This window comes from Polypterus senegalus, chromosome 3, assembly GCF_016835505.1.
Source record: "Polypterus senegalus isolate Bchr_013 chromosome 3, ASM1683550v1, whole genome shotgun sequence".
Lineage (NCBI taxonomy): Eukaryota > Metazoa > Chordata > Cladistia > Polypteriformes > Polypteridae > Polypterus > Polypterus senegalus.
In genome coordinates, this window is record NC_053156.1 from 229,192,408 (window position 1) to 229,217,870 (window position 25,463).

Below are 25,463 nucleotides of genomic sequence, written 5' to 3' on the forward strand. Positions count from 1 at the left end.
GCACAATGTTCATTTTCACAATAACACACTCTGAATCTAAATGAATGATACAGATAGATGGCCAGGATGTCTTTGAATCTCTCATACTCTTGAGAATCTGGAGATAAATCAGAATAATGATATCTTTCAACAAGATAGAGATGGCTATGACTAGCTGAATATCTTTTTTTTTTTACCAGTCTCTGGCTCTGTGAGTCCATAGTATCATTTCACTGACTTGTGTAAAATGTCCTTTGGCCATAATGTGTGATTTTGTTGCATTAAATACATGAGGAGTAATTTAAATTTTATATATACCTGGGTATATTTGTTTAATGGATTAAGGTAAAAGCAATTTTTTCTCTGTTGTTAAAATGTTGACTCTTTCATCAATGCAGGATGAAATGCAAATGTCACCTCCATCATCTACCGTACCTCTCTATCAATTTCCCTGCTCTCATGAGTCGCAAATTTGTTATTTTTGTGTATGATTCCAAATTGCAGTAACGTCTTGCTGGGTTGGGACCATGAGCACTGCTTATTTTAAATTCCTTTTTATTTGGTTTAATGTGGTGTCATGAATAGATGTTTAATCCCATATTAATAAAATGGATAGTTTGCAGAATACAGTAATCCCTCGCTATATCGCGGATTTTAAATGTAAGCATATCTAAATATATATCACGGATTTTTCGCTGGTTTGCGGATTTCTGCGGACAATGGGTCTTTTAATTTATGGTACATGCTTCCTCAGTTTGTTTGCCCAGTTGATTTCATACAAGGGACGCTATTGGCGGATGGCTTAAAACCTACCCAATCAGAGCATGTATTACATATTAACTAAAACTCCTCAATGATATAAGATATGCTTCCCGCGCGGTGCTTGATTGTTTGCTTTTCTATGTCTCTCTCACTCTCTCTGCCTGATGGAGGCTGTTTGCACAGAGGCTGTTTGCCTAGAGGATACGGACGCTCTTCTAAAAAATTCCGCTTTATCACGGTGCTTCGGCATACTTAAAAGCACAGAAGCACGTATTGATTTTTTGATTGTTTGCTGTTCTTAGCGAGCGCTCTCTCTCTCTCTCTCTGAAATTCTCTGCTCCTGACGCGCGCACTCCTTTGAAGAGAAGATATCTTTGCATTCTTTTAATTGTGAGAAAGAACTGTCATCTCTGTCTTGTCATGGAGCACAGTTTAAACTTTTGACTAAAGGGTGTTACTTCATGTCTAGAGGGCTCTAATAATGTTAACAGTGTGGGAGAGATTATAAGGGCTTAAAATATATACAAATAACAATACAAACATACGGTTTCTACTTCGCGGATTTTCATCTATCGCGGGGGGTTCTGGAACGCAACCCCTGCGATCGAGGAGGGATTACTGTAATTCAGTCATTGATACTAAATGCAACCCAGGCAAAACTACTATTTCTTAGTTGTTGCCACTACGGACCTTTTGTTCATGATGAAACCTTCGAAAATGCATAAACTCTATATGTTAAATCCATTTTGAGAGATATGTGATACTTTTTGTATTGGTCTCACATCACACCACACCCACCACTCTCCACCTCAGCCTTTGTGTCTTTAAAATCACTTGACATAGAATGCAGACTTCACTGTAAGTAGGACCAAACCTAAACTATATGCCAAATGCATGCACTGTTATCCTGTGAAAATGTTATTTATCAAAATTTTATTTAACAAAATTTTAGGTTTGCATTCATCATCTCATGAAACTTCTGAAAGGACTTAAAGTCTAGATTTTAAGTTTTATAAACAGCAATAGGCTTTGTTATTTATGCTAAATTTCATTAAGGTCAACTCAGCTGTTATGGAATAATTCTCAGTTTTTAGGTCCCCCCTTGATTACAACTCCCCTCTCATATGAAATTCATGAAATACCACACAGCCTGTATTTTAGAAAACTTCTTCGAAATTGGCTTAGCTGTTTTTTTGTGATAGACAAACAAACAAGCAGACAAGATTGATGTGAACGTTAAAAGGAGGTCCTCAGTGTTCAAAACAGATAAATAACCTCAAATGGAGATGAAAATTTTCAAAACAGATCACTAGGGTCTAGGGTGGTCCACAAAACAATGCAAAGAGTTGATGTTTGTACAATCATTTTGAGGTTTTTATAAAGGATAACTTGTTTACCTGTGAAATTTCGGCTTGATTGTTAAAGATTTAATGGTCGCTCTATTCTGAAGCTTTTATTTGTATTGTTACTATGTACTGTACATACACACTGCACATTTCCAAATGTTTTAAGCTGACAAATGAATATGAACAACTGAAGTTGGAGGATCTTGTAAAAAAAAAAGAACAACATTCTTCTATGATATCCTTATGAAACAAGGTAATGAAAGATTTCAGTCATTTTTCTACAAACTACCAAAACAGTGGACAGATGATCTTCAGTGAATTCTGTGAACTGTAGGGACACATGATAGTAGTGAACGAGGCAGCTGAAAGAGGAATAAGACTCATTGAAAAGTATAATGACATACTGACAAAGGACAAGAAACATAAACGCTTATTCTTCAACTGCTCAGTAACCATCGTAAAAACTTTACAACCACATCTCAGACAAATGTTGTAGACCTACAAATGCAGAATAGTTCAGATGACATAAAAACTGGCAAATGGAGTGGCCTCTAAATGTTGTTTGTTTTCATTAAAATTTTATATGTTTGTTATAAATATGAATAAAGCCAGCCTGGGGAGAAGTAGTTTTACCCTTAATATGTACATATATACTGTATGCATACAGACACACAATGTCTGTTCATGTGGCATTAACTTTCTGCTGGGTGTATTCAGCTTTAACATCTGTGATGTGCTATGTATTGGAAAGTACTTTGTAATGACTGTAGTAATAAAATGCATTGCATTTTTCATTCCAACAGTTGGCAATCACAAACTTTATACAAATAGGTCAATTTTTACAAAAATAGGATCGAAAACAAATCAGCCCCCCACCTCTTGGCAATCACAAACTTTAACACTGCTTTTGGGAATCCTATACCAAATGGGATATAACTGAAACAACATACAGACTGATACTATAAGTTACTAAAGAATAATTTAAATAGAAAAAAACAGAAGAGTCCATTAAACATTCTGATGGTATGCCCGCATTAAAATTGTACACTGAGATCAGGAATAAATTGTGAAGATAAATCACAAACTACATTACGAGATATAACAAGGGTACGTTAGTCTCCCAGTACTCAATTTTGAGACCACCACAGTCATAAACGTATCCATTTCCCTCTGTGTGATAGTCCGTGGGCTCCAATGGAAATGGCACTTCCTTTATTAGCCTTTTTTATTTCCAGTCATTTTATCAATTAAAAATTTTTTCTACATTAGGTTATAGTATTAGACGTATATGCCATCTGAATGAAAAATGCAATATATTGCATTCATACACTCGACAAACACCTTGGAATCTTCATGTTGAGAATAACACCCATGAGTGAGTGTGTCACGACTAGTGACGTCATAAGTATTACGGTCTGCAATTACACTCTGATGCATTTCTTTCAATTAGATAATGCTTCTGCACTTAGATTTGGGTGCTAGACCAACAGTCCATGCTTTATACATAATATCTTTATATACTCAGTAACTGAATGTGATACTTTGCTTAGTTATTATCTGAGTCATACAAATGAGAATATTTAGATGTGCTTTGTTAGTGTTCTATGCTTATATTTCTTAAGCAGTTTGTGAGAATTTTATTAATAAATCCCACACGTGTGTATATGTGTGTCTGCAAGTGTTTATATGTATGTGTGTGTGTGTGTGCCCAGCAGCATTAGTCCTAATCTTGTGTCCAGTGTTGCTGGAATGACACTGTCTTCCCGTGACACTGTGCTTGATGAACAAATTACAAATAGATTAGATGGTGTGAAATCGAGCGGCCCGGACACACACAGGCGGACACCGTTTCAGTAATCACCACACGTTTATTTACACTAATATTTACAAAGTCTATGTGCACCGCCACCAAACCCCCCAGTTCCCCAAAGTCCAGGCTCTGAACAGTCCTTTCTCTACACACAAATCGCTTGGGCCTCTCCTCGCCTCCTCTGCATCGACCTCGTCTTCCTCCTCACCCGACTCCAGCCTTGATTGCAAGGCGGCTCCTTAAATAGGCGGCTGATTGCCGACCGCACCCAGCCACCTGTGACAATGGATAAAAGTGTGATGCATTGGAGAAAGAATATGTAAAAGTGAATATAAAGTATTGTTGGGAAATGCAGCTGCTGTGGACTGGGACCCGGACACAGGCAGACAGACAACATAGTTCCACCACACACTGTTTATTTACACTACTATTTACACAAATTACGTGCACTCACACACCCCAGTGCCTCCAGCACCGATTCCCCCAATGTCCAGGCCACACTCTTCCAGTCACTGTGCCTCTCTTTCGACCGCCTCCCGTCCTCTCCCGAGCTCTGTCCTCTTCCACCCGACATCCACTGCTGACTGGAGGGAGGTGGCCCCTTAAATGGGAACCCGGATGGGCTCCAGCTGCTTCCCAGCAATCAGTCCTGGACTCACCCCAGTGTGGCGGAAGTGCCGGCTGCGCACCCGGAAGCCGTCCGGGTGTCCCCTGTCGTCTTCCCCCCAGCACTTCCTGGTGTGGCGGAAGTGCTGGGCTCCAGGGTTCCTAATGCACCTGGGCGCCGCCTGGCGGTGGCCACGGGCCCCTACAGGATTGGGCTTCCAAGCCCCTACCCGTGGTCCCCAATACAACCAGGGCGGTCGCCCCTTGTGGTCTGGAGGAGGTACAAGCCCTCCTCTGGTCCTCCTTGGCGTCCTGGCCGGGCTCCAGCCCTAACCGGGTCCCACATGGGATACTCCGGCATTGGGGCGCCGCCTGGCGGTGGCCACGGGGCCCTACAGGGCTGGGCTTCCAATCCCTGTACCCGAGGCCCCAAACATAACCAGGACGGACGCCCCCTCGCTGTCTAGAGGAGGCACAAGCCCTCCTCTGGTCCTCCTCCTGCTCATTTAAAAATTTTTTACCATATTGCACACTGGGACTTGCATTACTAAATGACATTTAGGTACGGTAATTCACCTCACTGATGTACAGTGTCCTGGCTTTACTCTGATTCTCCTCTTTCAGTACTCTTCTTTTCTTCACACATCCCAAATATGAATATTTTAACTTATGTGGCAACTTTAAATTGATCCAGTATGCAATTAACCTGCAGCCTGTTCATGGTCATTGCCCACTTAACACTCAGTAATGCTGGAGCAGGCCCCAGTACTCTACATCTCTGAGCAGGTTAAAAAATAGATAGATGGATGGAGGTTGATTATCTTTGACTGTGTGCTACAAAATTATTAATCTTTGTTCACTATCCAACACAGCAGCAACTCTGATGATATTAATAAAGTCAAGAAGCAACAAGAGGCAGTGCGGCCTAACGGCTAAGACATTAAACTGTAAACCACTCTTCTTGGGTGACTCCATGGGAGGCACTAAAGCTGCCAGTTCTCCAATTACAGAGACATGGAAACATGTTAACATAACAAAACATTTTCCAACCCTCTTAATTCAATTCAGAAACAAAGAGGTACCAGAGCCTATCCCAGCAGCATTAGACACAAGGCAGGAAGCAGCACTGAACAAGATGCATGTCCGCTACAGAGTCCATTCACCCACACAGTAGAGCTAAGTAAAAATAGTCCATTGATATTATATTTAGAGATGTTGGAGGGAAAACACACATAGACATGGAGAAAATGTGCATCTAGAAAACAAAGGAGTGCAAATCTCAAAGTGAGGATACAATAGCGCTAACCATTGTGCTACTGTGCCACAATGGATGCTATACAATTGAGATTTGTGCAGTAAGTCACTTTAGATAAAATCATCAGCTGAATAAATAAATGAAAATATAAACAAGTAATACACTCCTTTACATGTCTGTCTTATCGAATCTGCCCCAGCTATTAGGTGATGAACACCAAAGTTACAGCTTCAAAACGCCATGGGGAGCCCTGGAATGGAGCCACACAGAAGGCAGCAACTCGAGCGAGAATTTATTGCTGTTCCTCCCCTAAGCAAGCTTTGTATCCTGCAAAGGCACTGCTGAAGCTCTCTTTTGTATATTCCTTGTGTTCTTCAGCTTTGCATGTTCATTAAAGGGAAAATCTATAATGATTCATTTCTCTTAAAAGAAACAGAATTCACAATAGGAAGGAGACAGGAGGGAGGTGCTCTGCCTGATGCTGTATCTGTTTGTAGTTGGAAAGCTGACATCACCTTCATCTTGGCTTCTTCATTTTACAGCGTGAAGCATGGAGATTATATTTCCTTTTTAAATAAAAGTAAATCATTGGGGAAAAAAAAAACAAAATACAAAAATGTACCCTGTACTGGAAAATCTTTAGATGAGATAAAAAAAATTACAGTGATGCTGTCTAAGTGGTTTAATTTTTCCATAGGATGTTTAGCTTTAAGTGGACTTCTGCAATTTGCTAGACAAAAAACTAATGATTTCGATGAGCTAGGATAACTGAAGATAAATCACACTTTACAAAAATGAAACCTCCCGGAAATGGCAGAAGTGACTCCACTCTGTTGGACCCTTGATCAAGGCCATTAACTTGCAATTGCTCTGTCCTGGGTATGACGTTAATCTGCATCCAGTCCTGCAAGCGGGTCTTCCAACTTACAATGGAAGATTTGGGAGTTGGTAGCTCGATTGACACTCCAGCCATTTAAGTGTGGTGCTAAGGTGTCACCCACTCCACTTGGGTCCCAATCCAGGTGGTGGGTGCGGCAACATGCTGTATCAGTGTATGCGCCAAACTCAGGGGTGCATTGCAAATCAAGGCGGGTGTGCTTGAACCATCACATTTATTCCTGAAAGTTTTCAGAATTACATTAACCCAAATGTACGTTTATGGGTAAGAATGAAAAATATGATAAGAGCCTGTTTAGACTTGAGAATAACATTAACTGATCGTAACCTCATAAGCTATCCTAGCTGGAGGAGCCATCATCTGATGGCTGAAGTGAAAAGTAAGTATCAATTTTTCTAGGAAAATAAAACAACTCAGAAAATATTCATCAACAATAGAATAATGAAAAGAATACCATATCTGCTAGGGATCAATATAGATGGTATTAATGCAGCAAAGAAATTAGTCACCTCATTACCAAAGTGGTTGGTGCCCCATTTAGTCAATTCAAGTCAAGTCAAGTGGCTTTATTATCAGCTGTTCATGCAAAGTATTGTAACATAGAGTGGTATGAAAGAACATCCCCTAGGACAGAAGAATAATATCTAAATAAGCACAGGACAAATGCAAGACAAGTACAGAACTATAATATACTATATTTTAAATAGAAACTACGTAAATAAATAAATACTGGGCAACAAATTGAAATAGGTCAAGACTGGTTGGGTAGCATGCACTAGTACAATGCATTGCCATACCCACCACACAACGAAACAGCTCAGGATCCTGGTTGGCAAACCCCCAGGAAGACACACGGTCCAGTCCCACACTCCAGAAATGACCCTCTATCTGCCGCAGCCAGGTGTTACATGGGTATCCCCTTGGCCTGGTTAAGCCAATTGGATCCTCAACAATGAGGATCCTGCGAGCTGGATCATCCTCGGGGAATCGCGCTACATGGCCGAAGTGCCATAAGTGATCCTCCCTCACAATGTGGGCAATGTGCCTCACTACATGAGCAACCACAAAGTCAAACCAGCAGTACCCAAGGATTCTCTGAAGAGACACAGTACCGAAGGAGTCCAGTCTTCATCTCAGGTTACTGGATAGCGTCCACGTCTCACAACCATATAGCAAAACAAGAAGCAGCAGGACCCTAAAGACTTGGACCTTCGTCCTTTTGCATTGATATTGGGAGTGCCACACACCTCTTTCCAGCGACCACATGACCCCCATGCTCTCCCAATCCATCTACTGACTTCATAAGAAGAGACACCAGAGACATGAACGTCATCAATTGAAACAGCTAATAATAAATACATAAATGATAAAAACAACTAATAACAAAAACTGCCGTAATAATAAATGTGCTGCATATAAATAAACTACTTAGAGTGGAAGGACAGCACTAAGTTCATAATTCCAACAGACAAGGGGTAGAAGCTGTTGCAGAACCTAGCAGAACTGTTACATTCTGCCAGATGGAAGTGGGAAAAAGAGACCATGGGGAGGACCGGATCAGTCTTCCACAATGATGCAGGTTTGTTTACTACCGTCTGTTTTGAATTGCATTACGTGGATTTGTCACAGATAGATAAATGGATTTTAAGTATGTGCTTATACAAACCCTTGCATTGGACTGATAACCTTTCCAGAGTTGATTTTTGTGTTTCATTCAATGCTGCTGTTACAGGCTTTGGCATTCATGATACTGAATTGGATTAATTGAGTTTGAGGATGCTATGTTATATTTTCTACCTACATGTAAAAATTAAACAAAATATCAAAAAAATGACCAGCCCTATCAGCAGGTCACAAGTACTTTAATTTTAAAAATTAAAGTCATCCTACTTACTTCCAAGCTGTGAATAAAATGTTGCCACCTCCTCAAAATAATTAGTTGCATCTAATCTATCATAGCACATATTTTGAGACCTTAAGTGTCACGCCCAGTGGGAGGACTGAAGATGCCAAAGCTGCCTCACAGTTCAAAGGACTGGAGTTAATTTCTCGCTGTCTGAATGGATATTTCTTGCAGTATTTCTTTGGAATTTTTCTATAGGTGCTTTGGATTTCCACCGACACCCCAATTATGTGCAGGTTTATTATATGTAAAGCTCTAAACCTGAAAGTTTGTGAGAGAGTGAATAGAAGTCTCCTAAGATGAACTTATGATTTGTTCATGACTGGTTTCTGTCATGTTTCAAATAAAACATTACGAGTGAATGTGTGTGTTGATGAGTGCAAATGTTCACTACAATAGTGGCCTGTCAAGAGGGTTGGTTAGTTCCCTTCTCCTAATTTCCTTCTGCACCCAATTGTTATTCACAGGAGTTTCATCAGCACCAGAACCTTCTGGTTAGCAAACTGACAGTTATTGCCCTGCACCCACAAATAAATATATAAAATGCAAAGCTGACTGACTGGCCAACTCACACACTCACTCATGAGCACAAACATTATTTCCCGTTTAATTTCAAAAACTGAAATTTGTCAGGATTGTATATCTATGTTAGTATGTATCCACTATGAAAGGAGATTTCAATATTTCAGCATTTAGGGGTAAAACAACCAAGACAATGGAAACAGAAAAAATTTCCCAAACTCTACAAAATGCTGTAACTCATTTGATTAGAATTTGATGATGTCGTAGTAAAAAGGAAATGAGCTGATCTGTGTTTTTCATTTGTCAATAACAATACTGTAGCAAACAGGCTATGCTAACACGTCATGTACAACTCAGTGCAGTGCTGAGATGGAGTTTGCTGGTTTATACAAATGAAGGCTGCCAGCAGAAGCGTTGGGTGTAATGCAAAAACACTGGTACTGACCAGTAGGGTAGATGGATTAGTGAAGAAGGAGAGGTCTTGTGGACAGCAAAAACAGACAGGATCATGTATGGCATGTAGACTGAGAAAGTAGAGTGAGCTGTGAATTGGAAGTAAGAAAGTTCAGCAAGGAAGACATGGTTAGTAAGCTATGCAAACTGGCTGTGAGCAAAAGTGATGAGTCACCAAAAGCAAATAGGGAGGAAGAGAGTTGTAAACAGATGTAAAAATCATAAACATCTGATAACAATATTTACCTAAATTCACATTATTCCTACTGATAATCTGCTTCAGTTCAAAAGAATACAGTTTTTCTGTAAAATTGTGTTTTGCAAAGAATATCCACAGTAAAGATGTCACTGTGAAAAGCAGAAATTGATCTACGATAGGAATGTTTTATTTATGTACAATTGTATGTAGCATGTTCAAGAGTAAGCAACTCCAAGGACATAATAATGTTAGCCTCTGGATAAATAAAAGGTAAAGTACCACTTCCGGTTAACAGAAATAGCCCAAAAGTTGATAGAAATCTACATTTTGTACCTAATATCTGTATGCAAAATTCGGTTGACCTAAGTGAAAGCTTCATGTTATCATGTTTACATACATACGTACACACACACACACACACACAAACACAGACATAATTCCAAAAATTGTATTGTCGGACTCAGGGAGGCCTAAAATGTTGAGATTCATTGAATGGTATTTTCAGAATCAGGGAAGTCTAAAATGTCGAGATTCATCAAAATCTCAGCATCGAGTTTTTGGACGATTACAATACTTTCCCTACTACAAAGTAAATTAGACTCAGGGAGGTCTAAAATGTCGAGATTCGTCAAAATCTCGACATCAAATTTTTGGACGATAATAATACTTTCCCTATACTTCATATAACGAAAGTAAAAACCACAAATATTGTATACATAAAATCACTTAGTTGCATAATACTTCTGCTACATTTGATTAACCAACAGCACTATCCCAACCTCACCTCACTCTAACCAGGGCCCATTGACTTTGGAAATTTCCTGTGTGAAGAATTGTAAAACAGCTAGTACATAATAAGAGAAGTATTTTTCTAATCAATTTCCACCTGTCGTAATACATGTTAACTGGATAAGGATTAGAGGTAAACAGGATATTTTATTGTTAAAATCCCATCTTCACAGCTTTTTAGCCAATACATTTAAAAAAAGGCAATATTAATGAAAATGATGGATGTGATGCTTGCCTTATCTCTAAAATTAGATCATATGGGCTCAATAAATTAGTGGACGAATTAATGGATGGATTTGTGGGTGTCAGTGAATACTTGAAAGTGTCCTGGGTCTTAGGTCAGCAGTCAGAAGGAGGATCTTACAGTATATTACCACTTCAATTCTCAGGCTACTTGTAGTGTATTTGTTGAAGCCCTTTGGCCCTTGACTCCGTTAATTAACAAATATGCCACACAGTCAGATAAAACACAAAAATCATTCAGATTATCTATTATCTCTGAGTCTATTTGGGCTTCATTGGGGTCAGCCTGAGCATTCAGCTCTCAAATTTAATTGTTGGCCATCTAGCAAGGAAGTGTGTGAAGTTTAACTTCCTGATATCTTTATTTTTTACAAGTTGATATACTTTGGGAGACAGAATTGCATCTGTGTCTGTTTCAGGCATCACATAACCTACATGTTCAATTGTGACAGATCTTTGCAGTACAGAAAAAAAGGCCAGCTGTCTATGGCAAAGCTCATGGTGCCTAAGGGAAAAAGTGGAAAACGGCTTCTTGTAGTGAGGCAAGACTGATGATCTCTGCTTCCGTGTTAATGTGGACTGTATTAAGGGTTAATATTGTTCATAAATATGTCAGTAGTACTGTATATCATAATAAAAGGTGATCCTGACGAAGCATACATCGCATATATTTGAGTGTTTTATAGTGGCAAGGCAGAATGAAGATCATATTCTTCAAAAATCATAAATCCGCTTTGATAGATTGTGGCGGTCACCCGAAACGAACACTGACCGTACAGCACTTATAGTATATATCAAGTGCATGAGGCAGTAAGGTAGGGAACAAAGATAACAAGACACCCCCTGAAACAAGGGGAGGAAGGGTGTGTGGCAGAGACAACAGATACATACTGTATATTTTAAAAAAAATAAAGATGATATTTAGATTCAAATAAAAATAAAAATGACACCACTATGCTTCTGGTGTTTGCATCTCTTTTTGTGAAGTTATTATATTTTGTTATCTTTTTTAAGCATTAAGACACATTCATTTATTCACATCTTTTAAACTACAAAGTAGATTCAAATACCAGAGAGTGGAAGCTCATTAATGCAGCATAAAATGAGTGAGCATGAGTTTGTGAGTGGATGGATGGAGGGTTTAGAAGTGTGTTTTATTGTAAAGACCTGTGATGCCCTGTCCAGGGTTGATTCCTGCCTTGTACTCAGTGTTGCCAGGATGGATCAAGATGATGTGTTAGTCTGTTGATAGGCACATCTCACAAAATCAATTTATACTCTTCCAATAGCCCAACCATCATGTTTCTTTTTAAAACTGGAGTACCCAAAAGACACAGGGAGAACCTTTAAACTCCTCTCAGACAGGGATATGAAAAACAGAGTAAACCCCAAAGGTACCATGCTGGATTAAACAGGAACCTTTCTCACATAACTCATCATTTATCCACTATTCAGAATTAGAAATTTGTGTCAAATGCATAAATACAAATAATACTGCATAAGAATGTTTTGTCTGCTGTCTGCATAAAGGTCATACATTTACATGGATACTTTGATAAATACGCTGCCAGAGGAATACAAGTAATAACCAGACATACAGTAGATGACTACCCTTCAGTTAATCATTTGTAGGTATTATGGTAATATTATAATCATCAGATTGTACATACTGTACATGTAGAGTCATTTCAGAAATACAACAGGATGTCTGAGCTAAATGGCTCCTTGCAAGTTATCTTCCAGGCACAAATTCAGCTTCCTGGACTCAAATCCCAGACCTACTCTTTGTCTGCATGGATCTTTTATGTCCTTTGCATGACTGTATGGATTTTTTACACACGCAGAAAAACTGATTGTTCATTCTAAATGGGATCCTGTGTTGGTGTACGTGTGACTGGCATCCTGCCCAGGACTGGCTTTTGCCTTGCCCCCAGGATAGGCTCCAGAATTCCCATGATTCTGAACTGGATTAGGCAATTTTGAGAAATTTATGTTATGTATGACTCCGCTGACTGATAGTTAGCTACTATGGTGTTTGTCCTTTAAGCAAGTTTATCCTCAAATAATAATAACGTTTTCATTTACTTATTTGGCTGATGCCTTTAACCAAGGTAATTTACAATGTTTTATGTATAATTGTTTACAGTTTAATGAAGTGGTCTTAAAAAACTTCTCTGACAGAATGGTCACTATAATTAAGGTATGCTTTGCATACACCATATACATATTATGTTTTGTGCCAATACCATATTTCAGTACTGCCACTAATTTTATACAGGAATAAAATGAGCTAGAATAGAGGGAGCTGCCATGCCATGCTAGCATGTGATGCAAGGCAGAAAGTAACCCTGAATGGGATGCTGGTCCTTGGCAGGACATACCTTGGCAAATGGCTAAGGTCGCCCAAACCAAAGTTAAGAATCTCCAATTAATTAAGTTTACTTGTTTGTGCATGTTGCATTTCTTTTTTAGTAGTAAATGTTGACATCAGGTCCTCAAAGACACATCACTCCAGATTTTATTCCAGCAAACAATATAATAATAGTATTCAGAGAATGGACTTCTGTTGAACTGCAACACATGAGAAATCCTGAGATACCTGCAGATCACCAATGATATTGTAAAAAGTTCAAAGCTTCTTCTGCTGCTGCTACTTTCACAGTTCAGGTGTGCTGCCAATCTGAAGTTATCCTGAGGTTGTAAATCATTAGTGGAGTGGAAGAGCTGTCAGGGGTCACAGTTTCAGGGGCAGATATTAGCTGCAATCATTTAGCCAGTTTCATTTCCAATATTTAACACTTACAGTCTTTTTTGTAGGGAAAAACAATTCATTCTGTTGAAATATACAGTAAGTAGTTGACAAAAGCAATTTTACATGATTAGGCAGGACTTATCAACCTTATTTTACCAGTAGATTGCATCAGGAAGTGACCACAATCCATACTTAGAGTATAATAAATACAAGGGGAATTCTTTGAATGCCCCCTAACTATTCTGTTCCAAATATAATATTCTAAATTACTGAAGAGGCATTGGGAGCCAGATTTTGTCCTTGCAACATTGAAAATATAACCCTGGATGGGAGGCACAGAGCCAAGCTCTCGTAATCATTGCCAATTGTCCTAATATTTTCCTTTTTCAGTAAGCTGGAGAGACCCTTGAGCATGGCAAAGGTGCTATATAAATACAATGTATTATTATAGTATAATTATAGAGAAATACTTGAAAACTCTTCACCTGACTGAGATTTGAACGCAGTTTCCTGAAGTGTGGGGCAGCAGCACAAACCACTGAGACACCCTGCCATGTTAATCAAAAGTGCTGTTTCCATCCTCCTACTCCTGAATAAGATATTTAGCGAAGGACTGCAAGTTGTTGCTTCTGCAAAAATCTCGGCTTGCTGTCTAAAGGAGGACTTAAATTTTCATTGTAAATGAAAAATCGATGATTTAGTAAAACAAAGTTCCTCCACCTTATTATTAATGGGACTGATTGTGGGTATTTATTAAAGCAGCTCAATGACTGACAATTGGGGCTTCTTAAGTAATGTGAAGTTAATCACAGGCAGCCTGTAAATCCTTGTTTTATTAAGCAGACATCGTAAAATCAATCCTCGACGCCCCTTATATTTTACTAGCATGGAGATGTTGGCTTGTCAGCAGGCACTTTCATCATAATATTCATTATTGCAGTAGGATTGGGCCTGGTTATTTAACATGAAGGCCTGGAGTTACTTGTTGCAATCAATATCATCACACTGCACCAAGGAAAAAACGGTGAATCCATTTGAAAAGAATACTGTCAATTTGCTACCTGAATAGTGCACTTCTTGGAATCCATTACCAAATGCTGGTCCTCTATCCAGGTGTGTATTTTTAATATTGTATGTTTGCCTGACGCTTTTAACCAAAGTGACTTGCAGGATTTGAACGCAATATGATTGCTTACTTACAGTATACTGACTTGTCTGGGTGCACACAGTGAGGAAGTTGCAGGGCTTAAACCAACAACCCCAGGGGTACAGTCATTACATCACATGCCAGTTTGTCCTGATCAGAATTATACAAATTTTCTCTAAACATCAATCTTCTTAAAGACTATTTAAACACATTCTGCACCTTCAAAATTAAATCACATTGCCAAGATACAGTATGATTTCCAGTGTGAGTTTACAATGAAACTGTTGATAGAATGAACTTTCATAATATTAAGGAAGTTACCTCTTCATCTTTTGTCATCTTGTAGAGATGAGGAGCTGATAGATAGTGCAGCCTTCTTGGGTACGACATGAGGCTTTGAACTTCAGGGTTTCTGGTGCAGCCTCTCTCTGTGATCAACTGTGTGTCCTTGAGCAAGTCACATACCTTGTTCGTGCTTTAAGTGTAATTTGCATGGATATTGCAATATTGCTTGATGTCACAATTTTAGCCACATGAAGAATTGTGGCACCTTTCTCCACCTATATAAGATACTAGTGCATAGCACTTCATGTCCATGATTTGAATACATTTAAAATTCAGTTCCATTTCTTTCAAGAATTATTAGTTACGGCTATGGATTTTAGTAACAGTAATCACTTTTTCACAATGAGTTTATATTCTGCCCAAAAGATGACATTGTCAGGAGAACTGTTACATATAGATCAAGTGAACCAGGAGATTATCATGTTAAGCCAAATACAAGTACTTGAAGCTGGTCAGCTGGACCACTGCACAGGCCCTCCTTTTAGATTCTAACTACCCTCTTTGAATAGTCTACTGATACAATGAGAGGGGGCAACTGCTGAATGTTACCTGCAATATACCAGGAGATGCACATGGTTTTCGAGACATAAACTAAAACAAACAGGTTTCTAAGTAGACTCTGGATTGCTGTCAAAAATCAAACCAATTAAACAAGACATGCCAGAAGTCTCTAACCAAATCAACAAAACTCAACTGGAGAAACAAACTGAGACATGAGAAGCTATGAGTCATTACCAGAAAACAGAACCTAAAGCTCTACTCCAATTTCTCTTCACATTTCAAAACCATAATCACAGGCAAAGGATTCATGGTGCTGTGTTGAAATTTATAAGCAAGTCTAAGTGACACGAATCATGGCACCTCTTGAGAGGCAGTCCCTAGCAAACCTGGAATCCTTCCTAGCGACCCATTAACTATCTGATGTAATTCTAAAATGGTGGTGTGACACACTAACCAGATAGACCAGATAGACTGTGGATTGCTGTCAATATCCAAAGGACCTAACTAGTCAAACAACTGGTTAACAGGAATTCTTAAAAGCATACCCATTAACTACACACTGAAATTCTAAATGGTACACTGTAATGATGCTGATCATTTGACCATAAGGCACCAAGAAAGTAATAAACAACATGGCCACCATCATGAGAGTGCAAAAAAATATGAGACTTAAGAACCTTTTTAACATAACCCAAAAATTGTGAGTGATCTTACCTAGACTTTCCCGTATACTCAGATATGGGGATGGATATTTGAGGAGTAAACTGCAAGACAATGATTATATTTTTATATTATGTATATTAAAGAACCATCAACAACAAATCAAATTAATAATATACTAGGCTGACCCGCCTTTTAAAGCGACCGACTTTTAAGTTGACCACTTCTTAAGGCAATTCAATATGTAGATCAATTTGATATTTTATATAAACTCATTAATTTGGTTATATTGCATTTGAGCGGTATTACTTTAATACTCGTAGTTTCTGTTATTTTGTGATGAAATTTAAACTTTTTTTCTATATTGAGGTCGCCCTTTTGAACCCCCCTGATATTTACTACACGGTGAGGCATTTGTACTCCATCAACATTAATTATTTCCAGAGACATAATTTTGTCTATTTTTCCAGCGCATCGCACAAAAGCAAGGGAACGATGGGAGCACCAGAACTCTGCTCACATCATGTCGCTTCATACCTCAAGCTGCAAGTAATAAGTCTGTGATAAGCGGAATACCGCTACGCTTTCCACTCACGGGACGGAAGGACAATCCCGACCGCTTTTATATAGTAAGAAAGAAGAAGATATCGCACAGTCTGGAGTAGAAAATCATCTTTTACCTGGAAAAACGAAACTCCGCGCCTGCGTAGCACTCACGGGACGGAAGGACACCCGACCGCTTTTATATAGAAGGATTGAACAATTATTATAAAAATAAAGTTAAATAAACCACTTCCAGTTAACAAAAATGGCCCAAAAGTTGAAATAAATGTACGTTTTGTATTTAATACTTGTATGCAAAATTTGGTTGACCTAAGTGAAAACATACTCAAGTTATGGTGTTCACACACACACACACACACACCCACACACACAGACATAATTCCAAAAATGGTATTGTCCGCCTCAGGGAGGTCTAAAGCGTCGAGATTCATCAAAATCTCTACACTGAATCATCAGACGAGATACTTCGTATATAAGAAAGTCAAAAAGTGCACGAGGCAGAAATAACATTTGATCAGGCAAAACGAGAATTATGACACTCTGATTTTGGGAAACTCGCATCTGTCCTGAGGATCATTCCTTTTTATTTCTTCCAGTTTCTTCAAATCCTCCTCAAGAGACAGTCAATCCATTAGGCTACATAGGCAGCCAACTAGGCAGCTGTCTTTTGAGGAGGACCATTTTTGAAAGTTAGGCGGCATGCATTATGGACACCGTTGCTGAACTCTGATGATAGTGAGTGGGTGTTGTTACCCGATGGCCACCATTTATGAAAATAAAAGTGTGCATGCTCTGTACACCTAGGGGTGTGTGCTTCTTGAAGTCCACGGTATGTACACAAAGGGGTGCTGTTTGAGTTACTGAATGGGCACACTGAGATGGACCTAATACACACACAAAATTAAAGTCTAGTAATACCGACTACCAGCTATGGACAACAAAGGGTGACATCTGTCTGTTTTGGCTCCAATTGAGGTGTGACCGGCACTGTTCCTCCCTATGATTCTGTCTGCTCCTCTGTTTTTATTTCATTTTCTGGTCAGGCCTTTTACTTGTAGAAGACACTTGACCACTCTAAAAAGTTAATGAGATATTAATGGATTAATAATGAACCACTTTTCATCTATCCTTTTGCTTTCTGTTCCATTTATCTTAATCAGTAATGTAGTGAGCCAGTACCTATCTACCTGCCTTCCTACCCAAACAGTACTGGGCACAAAACAGCATTCCACCCTAGAATTGGTGCCACTTCATTGCAGGGTAAGCATTGCAGAATTCAGATTGAAGTCACCAATAAACATAAGAGTGCATGTCTTTGAGATGTGGGAAGAAAAAAGTAGTAGTGGACCTTCAGAATTAACATTCAGATCTTGACTTACTGTATACAATACCTTGCAGAGAGAATTCAAATGCATTTTCCTCACATAGCAGGACAGATGCATTGTAATTTTTTTTTATTCTTTAGCTTCATTTAGCCATTTAGCTTTTCTTGTGAGAGGCTTATTGCTGAACTTAATGGTCCAGATGTGTGAATTGATATCCATAAATAATGATAAAGAAGTGATTTCCAACATTATAAAGTGATAAAATGCAGCAAACAATAAAATATAACATTATATTGGATATTGATTGGTCTGAATTTTCCCAGGTAAGAATATCTCATATGGAGTGTGTGCCAGGAGCTCCGATAATGTACGTAAGATAAATTAGTGGCAGAGCAGTGTTTGACATGGACTGCTGGAATACGCTAACTAATAAAAGTTTGACTGTTAAGGAATTGACAGCCTGGGTTTACAGAGTACGTATCAGGTAATTCATTTGGCATATTTTTAAGAAGAATGGGCTCACTATGACATAGTGGCAGAGTGTATAATATAGTATAACTAGTCATCTTCAACTAAAGTTTCTTACTCCAGAAATATTCTGGTTGTTGTCTCTGCACCAAACCAGTATCATCATTCAGATAATTATTAAAAATAACTGTGATCACATCTTTATTAATATTATCTAATCAATTACAGGTAATATCCAAATTTCCCAATATGATTTTCACAAAAAATGAGTTAAGTTCTAGCCTGTTGTGCTACATTGGAGCAATATTCAAGTGAAATGAGAAAATTCCACAATGGGCTTTAACAGAACTTTCATCCTCTTTCCGAAATCTGCTTCCCTTTTCTACTCATATAAATTTGTGAATAGTTTCTATAATAAATACAATAAATACGTTTTATAAAACAATCATATATCCCCATTTGTATAATACTAAGAAGATCAGGGGCCTCATGTATAAATGGTGTGTATGCGCAAAAATGTTGCATACGCCTGTTTCCACACTCACTTTAAGATATATAAAAACGAAACCTTGTGTAAAGCCACACACATTTTCACGGCAGCCTCACACTGTGCATAAGTAATTTTCTGCTTGGTTTTGCAAACAGGCAGCACCCAGCATCAAAGCTTCTAATCTCTATTTTGGATTCCATGAGTATCCTCTTGGAGATGTGTGCTGAACTGGCACCAATTTTACAAAGACAGACTTTGAGGAATTGTGCTCTACCTGCTCCTTTGCAAGTTCTGTCCACTCTTGCGTTTTTAGTCAGAGGAGCTTTTCATCATGGACTGGCTGACTGATCGGATATTTCACAATCATCTCTGAGTCAGCTGTATTGAATGGTATTATCTGCTTGTCATTCAGATAGATAAGATTTCCTTACACTGTGGTTGAACTGACAAACATGAAAGCACAATTCACAGCAATGCCTGGAATGTAAATGTTTACTAAATGTAATCGGAGCAGTCAACTGCACGCACATTGCTATTGCAATGGCGCCATACAAGTTACATCAACCAGGGATGAATCACCAAAAGAATGAGCTGGCATTACATCATCTATAGCAGGAAAGCCAATAAAAACGGCAACTCTGAACAGTCATAAGTGCTTTTTTCAACTAGTGCGGCAAAAGGCAAACAGCCCTTTTAAGAATAGTGAGTCACCTCAAAAAGCCATGTAAAGAGAAGACAATTGATCCGTTGTGGTGCTCTGCGTCGATGCTACACTATAAAGAGAATGAATTTGGTTATGTAAATGTAAAGTATTTCCACTCTATTAATATACTTCTCTATAGTCCACAGAAAGTGTGTTGCATTGTGCAACCATGTAGCATGCTGCATAATGTGCCACACAATCATGGCTTGCCCACACCTGAAGAGATCAGGTATGATGAACCTGACCCTGATCCACCAAATGATCAGCCAAATCAAACAGCGTTACTACTTCTTTTGAATGTAATTAGCAGAATGTAAACAAAGGTAATTAGATGCAGCATTTATTTTTTAACTAATTTGTTTAATTTGTGATCAGTATCACATAGTACAGCTCTTATATTCCTTAGTTCATTCGCCACATCTCTTACAGCATCCACTATTGCATTTTGTGACTGCAGAACAGCGTCTGCCAGCACACACAGCCAGATGGTCATATAGCAGTTTCCAAGGCAGAGGTGTGTGCGCAGCCAGAGTCTGAAGATGCACTTGGCATAGCCGCACCATCACAGCCTGGAGTCATGCCCTCAGCACAGGGGTCAGCTTTTGTAATATTGTCTGAAACAGAATAAACAGACAGTGGTCTGAGACTTGCCTTTTCACGTTGACTTTGGTATCTGACCAATTCTTTTTTTTTTTTTGGGCACTGTGTGAATTTCTGAACTTGAACATTTGAGTGTGTATCTGCCACACTATATTACTCCATCAAATTATACCACTGCTTAACACTAGAATTACCAGAGCCTACGAAAAAACTCGTAATTCCGTCCCACCTTAAACTGCTTCTTAAATCCCTTCACACCTCTCCGCCAGCGCCCTTTGTCTTCTAAATGTGCTGATAAAGAGAAGCCGGCTATTCCATCCCCCCACCAATTTAGAACGTGCACGAACTTCTCTCAGCTCATGCCTTGATTGAGTATCTGGGAGTGAAGTGGAGTTTTAGAGTGAAATAATAGATCGTTGTTTGGAACACACGCATTTCATGTCTGTTCCGTTTCTACAGTAATCTGTGTCAACACATTGTTAAAACAGAAACTTTTTTATATTCTAGTAGTAGATGACAAAATGTAGGCATAAACTATATAATGTATGAAGCCTGAAGTCCAAATAGCAAAGAAACATTTTCACAAGAATAACACAATTGCACTTTTATTCAAACATATAACTGCAGAAAGAAAAAGCCGCCTTAACATGCGACATTGACACCACTTTACTATAACTGACTCTGTGGTTCAATAGATACAGCCCCCGCTTGAGAATCAAGGGGTCACGGGTTCGATCCTGTGCCCCTCCCTTTTGAGAAGTAAACTGTTCTTAGTCTTACTGTTTTAGAATATAAACATACATTTGATTTCAGTCTGTAACAGCCGGTGCAATTTATGATCTTTGTAAAGGTTAGCTTTTTTTTTTTATTCACTTTTCACTCTCAGTCGCGTTCAGAATCAATCCATACAACCCCATCTGACACGGCTGTTTTCACTAAAGACGCGCTATAGCTCTGCAGTGTACCACGATGCATACTAACGCCCAGGTTCTGACACACAAACGCTGGCGAAGCTGCCTTCTTCGTATCTCACCGTCACTAGCTTTCCTTTTTATTCAGTTTTATTGAGTGTTCCTGCCAGTCCCGCATGTTGCTGTATGCTTTTTCTTTTGCACCCAGGACATGCAGAAGAAAGAATGGTAAAGACCAACTTCGGCGCTATATGCAATCATCAGACACTCCCCATCTGCCCGTGTCGCTCAAACACAGGAACATATATTGGTGTAAAAGTATAACAAAAGTGCACTTTTATTCAAGTGCACTTTTTCCATCGCCTTTTCCTGTAAGAAGCAGTGTACACACTTCTCTCTATGCTGTGGTTTCTATTACACACCTGAAAGAAAGACAATATATGTGAAAATATCCAGCATACAGCAACAGCGGGACTGGCAGGAACACTCAATAAAACTGAATAAAAAGAAAATCAAGTGACGGTGAGATACGAAGAAGACAGCTTCGCCAGCGCCTGTGTGTCAGAACCGGTGGGGGCGTTAGTATGCATCGTGGTACAGCACAGAGCTATAGCGCCTGTATTCTGTTTCTTTTGTACTCCAGGGCACGCAGAGGAGAGAATAGTAAAGAGCAGTAAGTTCGGCGCTATATGCAATCATCAGACACTCCCCATCTGCCCGTTGTTTTGTTATACTTTTCAATACTTTTATACTGCTCAAACGGGCATGCTCAAAAAATACACGTGTAATGCCACGAAAAGTGCACGCAGACACTTCATTTCGCAAACAAAACAAGTGCACTTTTATTCAAAACTACCTGTATAACCGAAGAAAAAAGAAAGCAAGATACAGTAGGCGATTGATACGACATCTTGCATGGTGCAATGCTAAGAAGTGAAGATTTTCATTCCGTGCTATATAAAATCATCACATTCAAATATTAACAGTTCCCACACACCCAAGGACCGTCCTTCCTACATTTACGACACGTGTACTTGTTGCCGTGTACACACCTCTCTGTGCTATGGTTTCTATTACACTGAATGAGCACCTGACACTGTACTTTCTTCCCTGGGGAAGGTCCGCATCAGAGAATTTCCAGTTCCTGCATAAATTCACACCCGATCTGACGCTGTTCGTTTTCAAATAATATTGCATTAGTGCGATTATATTTTCACATATATTGTCTTTCTTTCAGGTGTGTAATAGAAACCACAGCATAGAGAGAAGTGTGTACACTGCTTCTTACAGGAAAAGGCGATGGAAAAAGTGCACTTGAATAAAAGTGCACTTTTGTTATACTTTTACACCAATATATGTTCCTGTGTTTGAACGACACGGGCAGATGGGGAGTGTCTGATGATTGCATATAGCGCCGAAGTTGGTCTTTACCATTCTTTCTTCTGCATGTCCTGGGTGCAAAGAGAAAAGCATACAGCAACATGCGGGACTGGCAGGAACACTCAATAAAACTGAATAAAAAGAAAAGCAAGTGACGGTGAGATACGAAGAAGGCAGCTTCGCCAGCGTTTGTGTGTCAGAACCGGGGCGTTAGTATGCATCGTGGTACACTGCAGAGCTATAGCGTCTTTAGTGAAAACAGCCGTGTCAGATGGGGTTGTATGGATTGATTCTGAACGCGACTGAGAGAGTGAAAAGTGAATAAAAAAAAAAAAAGCTAACCTTTACAAAGATCATAAATTGCACCGGCTGTTACAGACTGAAATCAAATGTATGTTTTATTCTAAAACAGTAAGACTAAGAACAGTTTACTTCTCAAAAGGGAGGGGCAGGATCGAACCCGTGACCCTTGATTCCCAAGCGGGGGCTGTATCTATTGAACCACAGAGTCTAGTTATAGTAAACTGGTGTCAATGTCGCATGTTAAGGCGGCTTTTCTTTCTGCAGTTATATGTTTGAATAAAAGTGCAATTCTGTTGTTCTTGTGAAAATGTTTCTTTGCTATTTGGACTTCAGGCTTCATACATTATATAGTTTATGCCTACATTTTGTCATCTACTACTAGAATATAAAAAAAGTTTCTGTTTTAACAATGTGTTGACACAGATTACTGTAGAAACGGAACAGACATGAAATGCGTGTGTTCCAAACAACGATCTATTATTTCACTCTAAAACTCCACTTCACTCCCAGATACTCAATCAAGGCATGAGCTGAGAGAAGTTCGTGCACGTTCTAAATTGGTGGGGGGATGGAATAGCCGGCTTCTCTTTATCAGCACATTTAGAGAACAAAGGACGCTGGTGGAGAGGTGTGAAGGGATTTAAGAAGCAGTTTAAGGTGGGACGGAATTACGAGTTTTTTCGTAGGCTCTGGTAATTCTAGTGTTAAACCAACAAATAGTACATTTTTTCCTTTCCTACACTTAACATTTTCAAAAATTCTTTTTTTCATGTGCTTTTGCCATTGTCTTTTAACAAAACACTGAACTGAAGGGGCTATTTACTGTATATTGATTTTTCATACTCAAATATGTAAAATTAGGAGAGGAGTCAGGGTGGGGCTGTAGTCCCATGCATGTGCGTTAAAATTGACATTGATTGAGATTTATAAAGAGAAACTGCACAGAACTTTGCTTATGCACAGATTTATGCATTTGAATTTTTTTTGTGTGCGCACATTTCCAGTTTTGTTCATACGCCATTTTTTAGTGTGAATTCTATGCACGCAGTTATGCATGAGGCCCCAGGATATTATGACAGTATGACTAAAGGCTTAGCAGTATTTAATTCAGATTCTCAAATGGCAAGGTCAAAACTTATGTAAACCCTCCAAGAACTCAAAACAGGTTTAATAAAAAATGTAATTAAACAATCTAAAAAAGGGAAAAAAACTAAGTAAGGAACAGAAAAAGTTAACAAAATTAACAGGAGGCAGGAAACAAATTCAGAAGGGCACCTCAAAAAGTAAAAATCAAGAAGGCAAGCAAAGGTATAAAAAAAATGAAGCAATACATCCCATAAAAAAACTACCTGGTAAAGTCTCAATATAAATTAGCACCAATAACTTTTAGATTTAAACAAAAAAGAGCTCAAAAACAACCCTGAGACAAATGCTAGACTTGGGGGCTGAAGAGCATATAAGCTACACTTGCTAATGCCACAGTACTTAGCTAGTGGCAGGCAGCAGTCTTAAATAAACCTCGCTGGGAAATGTGATCCTAATGACCACAGCACCTGGGACTCAAATTTACAATAAGACCTCAAGACAAAATTGAGGGAAAGTATCATGATCTGCCTAATGATTTTTTTACAACTGTTCCTTGGTCATGTAGTACACTAGTTGCAGGTCAATTGTGTGACATTTTGAAAGTCAACGCCTTGTATTTCTGACCATGCAAGATTGGATTTATGAAAGAATAAATCTTTGTGTCATTTCATACTGTTATTGATTACGATTTACGGCTTGTGTTTCTTGACTTTCATTACGGCCAAAAATCCATATAATGGTATCATTAAAAACTAAGATGGTTTCAGTAGATACCGGTAAATTATATTTGTATATGCTTTTCAGACTGATATCTGCTTTATCCAATCCTGCTGAACCCGCACATCATTTACTACACACACTTTATGTTCAAGTCTATGCTCAAATATTATCTTTAAGACACTAATATAACAACAGAAAATAACATTTCTCACGTCACTTTGCATGCACAAGTTATTTGTGGTAGAATATGTTTGAACGTGTTCTCAAGAATCTCAGCAATTTCATCCAATACACAAGATCAATCAATGTACAATGATCAACCACCCTGATTGTACATATATGTAGTAATGAATGGCCAGTGTTAATGTTGCCTTGACAGCTAATCATATGCATTGTCTACGTGACATTTCGAGGATATCCCAGCTTAAAAGCTAAACAGATGCAATGGTGGAACCAAGAGGTCTTTTTATATGCTAACTGAAATATTGTGTTTTTTCTTTTTTTGGCATATTGATAGGATTCCTGTTTATACTTTCTACAAAAATATCTAACTTATCTATTTTCTATACCCGCTTACTCAATTTAGTGGTGAAGGGGCTGATTTTGTTTTTCCTGGCTGATGACTGTGCACAGGGTGGGGGCCAAAATGAGGTGGAGTGCCAGTGAATCTAAAATATAATAAAACAAATGTATTTTTATTTGTTTCTTACTTTTAGAATGAGGAAGAACAGGAGCCATATTTT

The 25,463-nt window shown here is 38.7% G+C and overlaps 1 protein-coding gene across 1 annotated transcript in view; it reads left to right on the forward strand.

Moving 5' to 3' along the window:
- LOC120525960 (metabotropic glutamate receptor 4-like) overlaps positions 1–25,463 on the forward strand; it is a 963,211-nt gene that overhangs the window by 680,859 nt on the left and 256,889 nt on the right.